We start from the raw sequence: 14,124 nt of genomic DNA on the forward strand, positions 1-14,124 counted from the left end.
CTTTTCACAAAGTTTTGCCTAGGGCCCTTTTTTGTGTAGTGTAGGACCGGCACTGGTTAATAAACTACACTATACTAGACTAGACTAGACTAGACTAGACTGCATATTTAACCAGATAAAAATCTTTTTAATTTTGAAGAACACTCACTTGACTTTTTCTGCTTTTCCCCCTGTGTCTTCTTCTGTAGCAGTGTAGGTGTCAATTACTCTTGGAATAGAACTTTTGGTGCTTTCAGATACAGATATAGGCTTGACCTTTGGCTGAAACTTTGGGGGTTCTTGTTTGTTTTTCACATTGATCTTCACTAAGTATCGCTTTTGCTGGTCCGCGCTGGAGCCCGGCTTACTGCTCCCTCCAGGTTTACCACCAGCTCCAGAACCTCCAGCCACACCACCGCTTGCACCTGCTGCTCCTGCTCCACTCCCTAGAGGTGCTCCTGGAACAGCTTTGTTTGCAACAACTAGGTTCAGGTTCATATCAGATGCTGACTCAAAGTCAGCAGGCTAAAAGAGAGAAAAAAGGGGTTGCACTTTATTTTACAGTATGTGAACTTACAGTGTACTTACTTAAGAAAGTACAGTTGGAAGTGGTACCGAAAAAGTGCAATTGGTTACTCAATACAAATCATATAACAAATATATATGTAAAATATAGCAGCAATCAGCAACATCAGGGCCAAGTGCAACAGAAGCTAACAAGGAAGCTAGCAGCAGACCAACTGAAAAAATGACATTTGAAGACAATTTTAAACCAAAATGTTAAAACCCCACATTAAAACATTGAGTTGTATAGAGCCAGTGTCATATTTTGTTTAATTATAGTGCCACCAAGAGGCACAATCCCACCATATTTTTGTTTAAACCTCGGAGTGAGCCCATACATGTGTGTGTCAATTTTGGTGAAAATATCTCATTTCGTTTTGGAGTTATAGACATTTATATGAAAAAAAAACACGTAAAAATGACTGACACCTGACTTTGACTGGATTTTATTACCCCTTACTATCAATATTTTGATATTTGGGTATAAACGATTAGCTATCGACCTATGTTTCCGGACTTCTGACGCTGGTTTCGTCTTGATCAGACTAGAAGTTTCGAAGATATCAGCTAATGTTTTATAAGTGCTAAATTACCACGCTGAACAAACCATACGCCGAAACCTGGCAAGTCTGGTATCGTTGGACTCGGCAAGGATCCAGGAGATCCAGGAGAAACCACACCCAAAGTTATAAGCATTTGAAAAAAATAATCCACTAGGTGGCGCTGTTTTGAAACTTCTCAGGCTCCTTCAGGGCATCGTGCTGATGACCCATACCAAGTTTTGTAACAATCCATTCATGAGTTTATAAAATACAGCATTTTAGCACCTAATTCAAAATGGCGACAGCCAAAATGGGCGATTTGGTAAAACTGGATATCAGTCGACTCGGCATGATGTCCTGAATCTCTAACGAGACCACTTTTATGATTTTTGGACAAACAGTTCAGAAGTTATACGCAAAAAATTGAATTTTTTCCTATCTCCGGACCAGTAGCTGGCACAGCGCCGCAACACTGCATGTTGCCTCAGGTCATGCTTGTGATGACATGAACCAAGTTTTGTTTGATTACGATAAAGCGTTGCGGAGATAGAGCCTTAAGTGTATTTTTGCAACCACTACGTAAAATTTGTTCACACGTTTATCGAAAACGATTTGACGAATCACCTTGATAAAATATGTTATATGACTCCATAATTTTTGTCAGCATGGTCTGAAGATGATCTGGTTAAATTTTTTGAAAATTGGAGCAATGGCCTAGGAGGAGTTCGCAAAAGTAGGTTTCTCGGTTAATTAAAAATGGCGGGCACATTTTCATGATGGAAAATGATGTCATATAGTGCAGTCAAATTGCCCCTAATATTACCCCTAATAACGTGTACATCACATTAATACAAAACACCCTTACTACATTTAAGCCCTGATCTCCTTCTTCCGTCATATTAACTTCTTAGAACTGTGTACAAAATAAGCACTGACCTTGTTCAGGTACAAAATACCCATATTTGTCTTCGGATCAGTTTCAACAGAGAAACGTCCATCCTCGTTTCCAGAAACTATTTCAATAACGGCCAACCAATTGTCTGTCCTTTCTTCATCGATATCCAGTGCCTGGATCCTTAAAACCTCAATGGGTGCCACATTCTCATCAATACTTGCTGAAAACTATGAAACCAGAAAAAGTGTTTACACTCTTTCCCATTAACATATTAAACATTATATTGTATTTTTATCTTTATATAAGAGGAATACCTTTGAGAAAAAGAAGTACATTTTAGCATAAAAGTGTATACTTATAATGGAAATAACATGCTTTAATAGAATACACTTAAGTGTGAACTGAATGTAATGTTTTCGGATACTTATTTGCATGTTATTTTACAATTAAATGAAAATATATTATAGTTTAAATTGATATTAAATGTGTTATTATTATTATTTAAATTTTTCTTGGATTCGGTAGATGCTTTTATTTAAAGTATATCTTAATTCATAGTATATACAGAAAAAACACTACTAGTTGAACTTAAGTGTGCTTTTTGACCCACTTAAGCTGGACTTAAAGGGTTAGTTCACCCAAAAATGAAAATTCTGTCATTAATTACTTACCAAATCATGATTCGGATCGCGTGTCAAACCGCCAAACTGCTGAAATCACGTGACTTTGGCGATCCAAACCGCTGAATCGACTCACTGATTCATAACGCTTTGAAGCTTCATGATGCAGTGTTTTGAAATCGGTCATCACTATAGAAGTCGTTATTTAGGGGTTTTTTTGCGCACAAGAACTATTTCCGTTGCTTCATAAAGTTATTGTAGAACCACTGTAGTGAGATGGTAACAACGTCTTTAGTACCTTTTATGGGTCTTGAGAGTGTAAAGTGCATTGTGCCAATGGAGGCCTTTCTGAGCCATCGGATTTAAACTAAAATATCTTCATTTGTGTTCCGAAGATGAATGGAGGTCTTACGGGTGTCGAACGACAGAATTTTCAGTTTTGGGTGAACTAACCCTTTAAGTACATCTTTATATGTCATTTCATAATTACAACAAAAAAAAGTGAATTAAACTCAAGTTTTGGCACTTGTGATCCATACAGCTCCTACTGCAGTATTTCAATCACTAAAACAGCGACACGTTCTAAAACACTTAACATTTAACACTTAATATTCTAAAACACGTAAAGTGTCTTTCCCCTGATTTCACAAACAAAGGCTTAAGCTAGTCCTAGACTTATGTTTGAACTTTTTAACTGAAAATAACTTGCACGGACTTATCTTAAAATATGTCAGATCCATTGTTTTGTCTCAAGATGCACACCAGTAATAGATCTATTTTTTCTAGGGTACGTTTATAAAAGCTACTTAAATACCCTAATTGAACTAAGGCCTAATCCTGGCTTAGTCTTCGTCCTGGCCTGTCTGTGAAACCTGGCCTTAATGTACTAAAACAGTAGTATTTAAAGATCAAATTGAGTATACACCTTATTGATGATGCATACTATAATAGGCGAGCAGATGAGCCCAGAATATGAATCCAATGAGATTATTAATCATAAAATAATGGTTTTCTATGGAAAAACACTTAACGAGAAATTGCACATCACGTTTTATATTCTGTATTCATCTGCTTGCCTGTACATATGAATCATTGATATCTTTAATATCGCTGTCTTACAATATTAGTATTTAGTACAACTCTGGAGAAAAATGACTGGCAGGCAATGGAGGAAAGCTTGGTTCTGTGTGTCATGTCACTTGAGAACTATGTATTGTCTTTGTAATATAGTTAATGCCGAATGTACTGATAGTGATAACAGTGTACATTCTTTAAATACGTTTATGTGACATTTTATTTTATTAATATTATATCTGCAAGTACACATTCAATGCATTTAAGCGCACTTCTTTTTCACAAGGGTATGAACAAAACATATGCATATAATCACCTCATCCTTCTCCAAAGTAGGAATATTGTCATTAACATCTAGGATGTCTATAGATACAGTAGCTGTAGCAGAATTTCCTTGAGCTTCCCCCTTCATGTCAGCAGCTTGCACCGTGAGAACATAAGTGCTGTGTTCCTGTTCAACAGAATAGGAGCTTAAAGGGATAGTTCACCCAAAAATTTTAATTATCCCATGATTTACTCACCCTCAAGTCATCCTAGGTATATATGACATTCTTCTTTCAGATGAATAAAATCAGAGTTATATTAAAAAAGTCCTGGCTCTTCCAAGCTTTATAATGGCAGAAATTGTTGCTTTGTTTTTGAAGTCCATAAAAAATCTCTCCGTCAAATAAATGCCCCAATGCAGCTCCGGGGGGTCAATAAAGGCCTCCTGAAGCGAATCGATGCATTTGTGTAAGAAAAATATCCATATTTAAAACTTCCGGCCGATCGCCTTCCAGTGAAAAAGTGTTGAAAGCGCCTCTCGCAGTTCGTCTGACGAGTGTAACTGGATAGCATATGCATTTTGAACTGCAGAGGCACTTTCAACACTTTTCCATAAATCGAATACGGAAGGCATTTGCCAAAACTTTACTTTATAAAGTTTTAAATATGGATATTTTTCTTACACAAACGCATCGATTCGCTTCAGAAGGCCAAGAGAGCTGTGTGGAGCATGTTATTTGACGGACAGATGCATTTTTATGGACTTCAAAAACAAAGCAAATATTACTGCCCTTATAAAGCTTGGATTAGCCAGGAATTTGTAAATATAACTCCGATTTTATTCGTCTGAAAGAAGAATGTCATATACATCTAGGATGACTTAAGGGTGAGTAAATCATGAGGTAATTTTTATTTTTGGGTGAACTAACCCATTAATGCATCTCGATTTGGAAGCTACAGACAGATAATCACACACATAAATACCAGTTTAAATGGAAGCAAATACCTCTCTGTCAAGTGTTGGGTTGTTCACAGAGATTGTTCCACTGGCTTCATTTACAGTAAAGAAAAGCACACCATTATTTGGCTCTTGTTTGATTATGGTGTATGCTATCTCACTGTGAGGAGTGTGTGGCTTATCTGCATCTTTGGCAACAACTTGTGTTACAAAGGTCCCTAGAAAGGACACACCAATTAAAAAAAATCTCACTAGATATTTAAGGTGACGGATTAGTCATCCCTAATTGCAGAAAATTAGACAATGGTTGACAATGACAATGCAGTGTGCAGGCTCACCAACTGGACTCCCCTCATAAACGCTGCTTCGTTTTGGCTTGATGAAAACTGGCGAGTTATCATTCTGGTCCTCCACCCTGATGTTTACTGAAATATTATCTTCAGCTATGGTGTTGTTAGCGAACCAGGCAGTGCCAATAAGCTACAAGACAAAAATAGAACAAGGCTTCTATATGACTTTGCTTATGAAAAAAACTTTCTTATTAACTTGAAAAGGCTGTCTGGAATTAGAATTTGGGGGATTTATCAGAAACCGAGGGCAACTGTCACAATTTTAAACATTAAGTTTTGATAATTGTTTTGACCAAAAAATATTGTAATCAATAATTTAATTAATATATGACATTCAAAACAATTGCTCCATTTAAACTGTATTCTAGATGTTTGCACTTTATATGAGGTGGCCTTAACTACAATGTTAAATTAATCATTTGATACAATGTACTTAATTCACTTATTTTTACATTGTACTTACATTTTAAAAATTACTTGCTTTTAATTACATCTGTAATTAATTTCTGTAGTTACATTTATAATTACACTGTTGACACTTCCCTTACACCTAACCCAACCCAACCCTTAAACTTACCCATACCACCACACCTGTCCCTAACTTTACTTGTATCCCACCTCAATATCAGCAAGTGTTTTGCAATTACAATATGAACACAATAAGTATATTGTACTTATTTTTTGATGTAAGTGCATAGTAGTTAAGGCTGCCTAATATAAAGTGGGACTGAAAACGCTTTGGCTAATCAAAGTTTAACTTTTTTTTTAATAGCAAACTATAGAAAAAATGTTTTGTCTACAGTATAAGATGACTGTGTATTATATGCTTTGTATCTTTAATATTGTGTGTTCATTATCCTCACGGTGTAGTTTTCTCTCTCCTCACGATCCAGAGGCCGTGTGATGCGAATAAACCCTTTGTACTCGTCTACTATGAAACAACCAAAAGGTGGCTGGTTAGCTCCTGGACCTCTTAGAGTGTAGCGCAGTGGCACGTCCAGGTCCATGTCTGATCGCATCTGAGAAAGTTATATTGCAATAATATGGGTTAGACTGTTGTCACTGAAGATGAGTAAAAGGTCCTAAAACCAGGAAAGTTTAAAATCACAATTCAATAAAATTAAAATCATATAACTCTCATACTTCTGACGTGTTAAAATGATAAACAATTCAAATGGCTAAGATGGAAATTATTTTAATAACCAAAACTATAATGTTTAGCTCTGTTTTACTAATTTAGCACAGTCCTGTTACCACATTAATTATAAAAATGGAAAATTCCTAAAAATCACCCTAAAAGTAACATCAGTTGGGCATTTTCTCAAGTTTAATGGCATAAAGACAAGCAAATAACCTCATTCATTCCCTTTTCTCAATGTTCACAAAGTGCTCAAGCTTTTTACACAAACTTGACTGTATTCACCAAGCTCAAGCTTCAACCCTGTTACTGTAAGAAAAATCTTTAATTGTATTTATTTCAATCAGAACATTTCAGACATTATACGGACTATAAGTAACTTTGCAACTACATGTCAACTAGCAGTCATTATGGTACTAGACTGTCTCTGCTACTTATTATTTTTCTACCAACCCTAACAGTTTACTAAAAAAGTTAGTTGACACACAAGGGCTATGAGTTATAATTAGTACAATGTCTAAAGTGCACAATCAAAATACAGTGTAAACAAATAGGTTTGAAAGTAAATACAAACCAACATTTGTTGCTAAACTTGCTGATCCCTCCTGAGTGACTGAATTTACACTACATTTTTAACACTGTAACCCTGTATATTTTTTATTGCAATACATTTTGATATATCGGATATCAATTTAATGCTTATTGCTTGAAAATAAGCAAACATTTCCTAAAATTTTGGTAACAAGCCTAATTTTAAAGGGTCATGAATTGAGAAATTATTTTTCCCTTGAGCCTTTGATATATAAAAGTTAATCGTGATATAAGAATATCCTGAAAGTTTCGGAGCTGAAAACCTCCTTGTTAGTCAAAGAAAAACTTTTATAGACACCAGGCCCAGCAAACGCTCGATCTCAGAATGTGCCAGGCTGTGACGTCAGGGTGTGGTGAAACACCACCTCAGCAGAATAAGAACAACGGCTGATTCTGTAGCCCCACCCACCGATTGTAGGCCTACGTGGAGCTAAACCGGATTGAACTTCCAAGCAATAAACATGCTGCACAAACTTCATTCAGATTCCAATATTATGAATGCATGGATGAACTTTATTTTTAAAGAATATCTAGCTCACATTGTGCGTTTGTTCCTCGTTTCACCACGGATTTGTTTGTAAACAAGAGCCTGGATTTGCAGACAGGATGCGATTGTATGAATGAATGAAGCAACACACTAATGTAACATGTTTGGGTTTTTTTAATATATGACAGTATTGCATTGTTACAGATCGTTTGATATCTATTGATTATGTGTACGTGTCTAACTGAACATAACTTAGCACGCTGCCACAGGCTGGCCTGGCGACCGGCTTAAATAGTGAAATAACATTCCTTTCTTGATGTGCGTTGACTTGATATTTGAAGGAAAAATACAATCGCGGAAGTTTTGATCATGCTTTTGATCTGACTCTGCAATGAGGCTTGTGTGCGCATGTGTGTTTGTGATGCACGGTTTGCAGTTATATTCACTGATCAGGTGGGCCAAGTAATACAAAAATTACATTCCAATTGATTGCGGGTGGATGAGAGATAAATCATTGTGTTTGATACTCCCGGGGGAGCCGATCGCTCATTATAATATGCAAAGCTTATCCAATCATAGCAGTGGCCATTTACTTCCAAGTCTTCAGTGCGGCACGCCCATAAAAAACAATCGTTCCATGAGAGATGTAATATGCTGTGCATGCCACAAGTGGAGAGATTTGCTGTATTGTATGGTGTTTCTATTACCTTGCTGATATAGGGCTCAGAACTGTAGTCTATATTTTCTATAATCTTTTTAAAAGGAACGACCCATTCCCTTTTATGACGAAGCTTCTGTGAAACTGTCCAACATTCTCCAGTGCTCAGGATCTGTAAAAAAAACAAAAAAAACACTTAACACTAGGGATGTTAATGATTAATCGATGATCGATTAATTGTCGAGAATACATTTAATCAATAAAACCTATCGATCATCAATTAATCAGGCTCATGCGCGTGCGTGCTGCTCAACCGCGAAACATGTAAATCAGACACAAGGAATAATGATGCGAGCACACCGGAGCTCTGTTTGGGACCAAATTTGCATGTGCATTCGCAGCCTTTTGCTTTGTGCACATGTAAGTTGTAATATTGTGTTTATTTTCTGTGCACCTTTCTATAGCTGATTTTTTTAATCTCATGTAGGATGCATTTGGTTAAGAATGAATGCAGTAGTGAAGCGTGCCGTGATCAGCGTCAGCGCATGCAGCTCCAACAGCAATGCACAACTTATAATGACTATGATTGGGACTGTCATGTTACATATCATTATAAAGAAAACAATATTGTAACACCGTTGTGAATTTACTGGGTCTAGTTGGCGTTTTCAGTGCGTTGTTTCAGGAAGAGCGTGTCCACACATTCTGAAGAGCACGCATCTGAGGTGGAGTTGATGACACGTTGTATTACTCATATTTGATTATTAAATAAGTCATTTAATTAAATTATCAATCACATCGATTCATTTTACAATCCTGTAGCCCTTTATTTAGACCCTTAGAACCCTTCCCGTTGATTTGGTGAGGAGCATGACGTTTTGTCAGCGTTTGCATTGATTGTTTGATTGTTAATTTAAACGACGATCGATCATGGAAATTTGTTTAAATTGACATCCCTACTTAACACATAAAACAACTATACTATTTGCTCCATAAAGCTCATTAAAATATAATTTGATGTCATTTTTTTTAATTATGGCCTGGTCGTTAGGTTTAATTGCTAAGTTTAACAGTGATAAACGGTTGTGCATTTTATTAGCAATGCAACTGTAACGTAGAGATCCACTGGTGGCGAGCGTAGATGAACCCAAGTGCAGTTTATTGCCGGTGATCCAAAGTGAGCTAACAGAAACAATGACTTGACTTGACTTGACTTGACTTGACAAAAAACTCACCAACAGCGGTTTAGAGGAAACAATACTCGACAAACCGACTAGGCAAAAACGAGGACTATATATATATATATATATATATATATATATATATATATATATATATATATATATATATATATATATACAAAGGACTAGGGGAACACATGACTATGACAACCAGTGAACAACCATGACAAGACAATGAACCAATGAGAACTATGGACACATAGACAAGGGAACCAATCAGAACAAAACAAAACACATGAAACTAGGGAAGCACATGACATGATAGCATAAGGGCAAGGAGGTCACATGACAAGAACCAGGAAACATGACAAAATAAAAGACATGAAAACATAAATGTGAACCAAATCCCAAAACCAACCGTGACAGCAACTTTCCCTCTATAACAACACAGTTACAAGTGAACTATATTCGTTGCTATATTAATATTTTGTAAGGTCTCTCATTTAAGACTCCCAAATGTAAAAAAGCGCAGGACTTTCTTAATCAGTAATTTTGTCTTGATTTACAGTAAAAATATCTAAACATCCTTCAAACAACAACATATATATATGAGAGAGAGAGAGAGAGATTTAATCATAAAAATGTCCTAATCATAAAAAACAGCAATGTTACAGTCATTATGGAATAGCATTTTGGTATCTGTATGATTTTTTTAAATTTTGTGAATAAAACGTCTCGGTTACGTATGTAACCCTCGGTCCCTGAAGTAGGAAATGAGCTGTACGTCCCAATTTGTAACGTCCGACGTATGGTAAGGTTACAGTTAACCTATTAACAAGTTTTAGCACCATTTCTGTTCATCTTTAACAGTGCAGTTTTTCTTCTCAGGTAAATTAATCTTGTTTTGGTACTATTTAGATATTTTTATTGGACAACAAACAAAAATACAATTACACTTTATCTGAAGTGTTAATTAAATATTAGTTAAAATGTAATACATGTATTAATATCAATTAACAACATGAACTTACTATAGGGTTAGAGTTGGGTTTGGTTTGGGTTTGTTGCATAAAGACACTAATATAGTGTTACCAAAAATACTGATTTTTAAATAAAATTTTAAATAAATAAAATAAATAAATAAATAAATAAATAAATAAATAAATAAATAAATAAATAAATAAATAAATAAATAAATAAATAAATAAATAAATAAATAAATAAATAAATAAATAAATAAATAAATAAATAAATAAATAAATAAATAAATAAATAAGAAGGAGGGAGCGGAGACCAATTCGTCGTGATGCCTGACTTTCATTGAACGTGACCAACTAAAAGGAAAACAAGTTTATTTACTACAAGTGATTTTTTTTCTATACCAATTATATTATTAATATACCAACCTCTTTGAGGGTTTACAATCAGTTTGTTACTGTAAATGATACTGATAATAATGCATGTGGTACTAAAGGCCACACATTCACTAAATTTTAGTCATTTAATTACTCCCAAAATGAATTGTGCTTCTTTCCCTTATAAGGTATACAGGGATTCATACATTTGACTTATAATTGCTTTGTTAAATATAATATACATTTTCAGTATTACATACTGTATAACTAAAAAGCATATTTTACAACATTTTGCTATAAATGTATATGCATTGTTTGTCTTTTAAAATATGATATTATTGGTAACATTTTATAAAAAGTTCCCATTAGTCACTAAAAAAAACATTTTCATGATTTGTTATCTCAACTTTTTTGACAACGTTTATAGAGACTCTTGAAAAAATACTATAGTATTTTATAGTAAAATTACTCTAATAAATACTATAGTGTTTTTGAACCATACTATAGTAAATACACTACAGTAAATTGTAGTATACCTCAGTATTTACTATAGTTTAACAATTGAATAGTTAATACTACTATGCTGTAGTATAAATTAACAAAGTGTAGTAAATATTATAATATACTTCAATTTACTTTAGTACTTTACTATAGTATGGTTCAAAAACACTATAGTATTTACTAGAGTAATATTACTATAATATACTATAGTATTTTTTTCATGTAGGCTACTTCAATCTGGCTTATGATGCTTTTGGGAAATACAGCCATGCAGATCCATTAAATAATATTAACAGATAAAACTTGATTTTAATAATGTTTTAATAAATGTTGAAATTAACATTAATCAAGACAATAAATGCTTTAGAGGAATTTTTCATTGTTGGTTTATCTTGACTAATGTAGTTAACAAATAAAACCTTATTGTAATGTGTTACTGTATAATTATGGTAAGGTTAAGTTTTAACACCATTTCTGCCTTTTCTGTTAAACTTTAACAATGCAGTTTTTCTTTTCAGGTAAATTAATCTTGTTTTGCTACTGTTTAGATATTTTTATTGGACAAGACAAAAATACAATTACTCTTTATTTTAAGTGTTAATTATATATTAGTTAAAATGTAATTATACATTCATTAATATCAATTAACAACATGCATTACTATAGGGTTAGAGTTGGGTTGGGTTTAGAGTTGCATGTAATTGCTTAATTTATTGTTATTACTATAGTAAATACATCTAACAATACGTCTAACAAAGACTCTAAAATAGTGTTACCAAAAAGAAATTTTCAAATAAATAAATAAGAAAAAAAAAAAAAGTAATTGCTATATCCATCTCTTTCTACATACCTGCACTGTGACAAGCAGGAACAATGTCGGAGCCAGCAAAGAGTGAGAGAGCATCTTCTAGGATAATTGGAAGAAATGGCTTTTCAAACTATCTGCACACTGTTTTATGCAACACAAAAAATTTAAGACACAAACCATACTTTGGTCCGCCCAAAATGTAGCCTCACCACCACATTTATTCTATAATAGCAACTTTGTTCCTGCTTAAAAGGAAAGAAAGGAATTCGCAAACACAAGTTTCATAAGAAGCACATTAAGGTGTGGATTAGTTCTTTAAAAGTTTGGTTTTGAAAGTTTGTATTAAATAATGAATGAAAGTGAAAGTGAAATTATTATTTTTAATTACCCTATTGTAACGACTATCAATAGAGTTCTGAGGAATTAGCATGAGCTGTTCACAAGGAACCACACAAAATATCCTTGTACTTCACAACAACAGCTTCAGGGTTTTTTTTTTAATTATTTTAATTTGTGTTGGTTGCCTAATATGAGTAATGTGTCATTACATTGACTTCTGTAGAGCGTATCTTTTTACAAAGGAAAAATGTCACAGTAGTAGAGTCATGACATGTTTTAATTGACAGACATTTGTCTTTGATTTGAATTGCTTGCTTACTCACATCAGTTCAAACTTGTTTGCTTCATGTAGGAGTTCCTTATGAAATGACCAGCCACTGACAATTTACAGAATTTTTATTTAAAAATGTATTAACCCTCAATGGCATGATGTTACCCTCAGGCAACAAACACTTGGGGTTACTTGACTGTAACCCTGTGCCCTGATAAAGCAGAAAGAGATGCTGCATAAGCTTATGCATATGGGAGTGTCTTGACACGACCAGGTGTGAAAAATAGTGTGAAAACACGTCAATGAAATTGACCCAGAGGTATTTATGTCCCCAATTCTTTTCAGAGAAGTTATAGCCATAAGAAAAACCATCTTTAGAGTCAGAAGTTTGTCAGACGCTGATTCTAGAGGTTCAAAGGGGGTCTCAACCAGACCCTCAAGGGCTAAAACTAAGTCCCATGAAGGGATCTTGGTTCTTACTGGAGGCCACAACTGCCTGGCACAACGAAGCGAGGGGGCAAGCAGAGGATGCCTTCCGAGCGGCACCCCATCCACCAGGACATGGCAAGCTGATAGAGCGGCCACATAAACCCTGAGAGTGGAGGGGCAAATGCCTGATGAAAATTTCTCTTGTAGAAAACCCAGAACTGAAGCAATTTGGCAGTTGACTGGGTCTGCATTATGTGTCATACATATGTCTTTCAAAGACACCCCATTTATTGCAACTCTCCGAGTGGAGGACAGGATGGTCTCAATAACTGCAGGCAAAAGCCCCAGTGTCCCTCAATTGGTACCAATCAGGGGCCAAACATGAAGGTTCCACTGGTCAGGCCTGGGGTGAGATATCATGCCTGAGACAGAAGGTCCCTCCTTGCCGGAATCGCCATGGCGAGCCCGTTGAGGAGAGACACTATCTCCGAGAACCAAACCCTGTTCGACCAACGCAGCGCTATCGATAAGAGGCAAGACCCTTGTTAAAACCCTGGCTAGAACTCCCGGGAGCAGAGCGACTGGAAGGAGGGCATACAGACGCATTTTGGGCCATGTATGAATATGAACCATAGGGGACATTGCGCTGTCTGAGAAGAGGCGAAGAGGTCCACTTCCGCTCTGTAAAATCTGGTCCAGATCTGTTTGACTACTTCTGGGTGGAGTTGCCACGACAAATAAATGAGTTTACTAATTTTACTGTGCTTAAAGGCCTGTTCACACCGGGACGATTTTCGTGCGCGTTTAACGCCTTGTGACTAAACAATGGGCGCCAATGTGAGTGTGCACACCGACTTGCAAAACGGCAGACGTAAAAGCGTCATTTAAAAAGCGTCATTTTATTTTGACGCGGCGCATTAAAAACTGGCCGACCAATGAGATCGGCGCTTTTGTTCACGTGGCTGGAGCTTCTGAAGTGACAGTAAAACACGACTTGGTGGCGCTCAAGCACAAAACGGTCTTGTCGAGCACACATTGATACGACAAAGAAGTAGTAAGTAGACAAAGAAGAAGATGAACAGCTAATGCTGCTTGCCAGTTAGCAAAAAGTGTGTGAATG

General features: G+C 35.5%; 1 protein-coding gene across 1 annotated transcript in view; it reads left to right on the forward strand.

The window, feature by feature from the left end:
* The window catches only part of LOC307135267 (uncharacterized protein), a 57,361-nt gene that overhangs the window by 13,812 nt on the left and 29,425 nt on the right, over nt 1-14,124 (forward strand). The gene's annotated exons all lie outside the window — the stretch shown is intronic.

This window comes from Gobio gobio (genome assembly GCF_949357685.1).
Source record: "Gobio gobio genome assembly, chromosome: 12".
Taxonomy (NCBI): Eukaryota; Metazoa; Chordata; class Actinopteri; order Cypriniformes; family Gobionidae; genus Gobio; species Gobio gobio.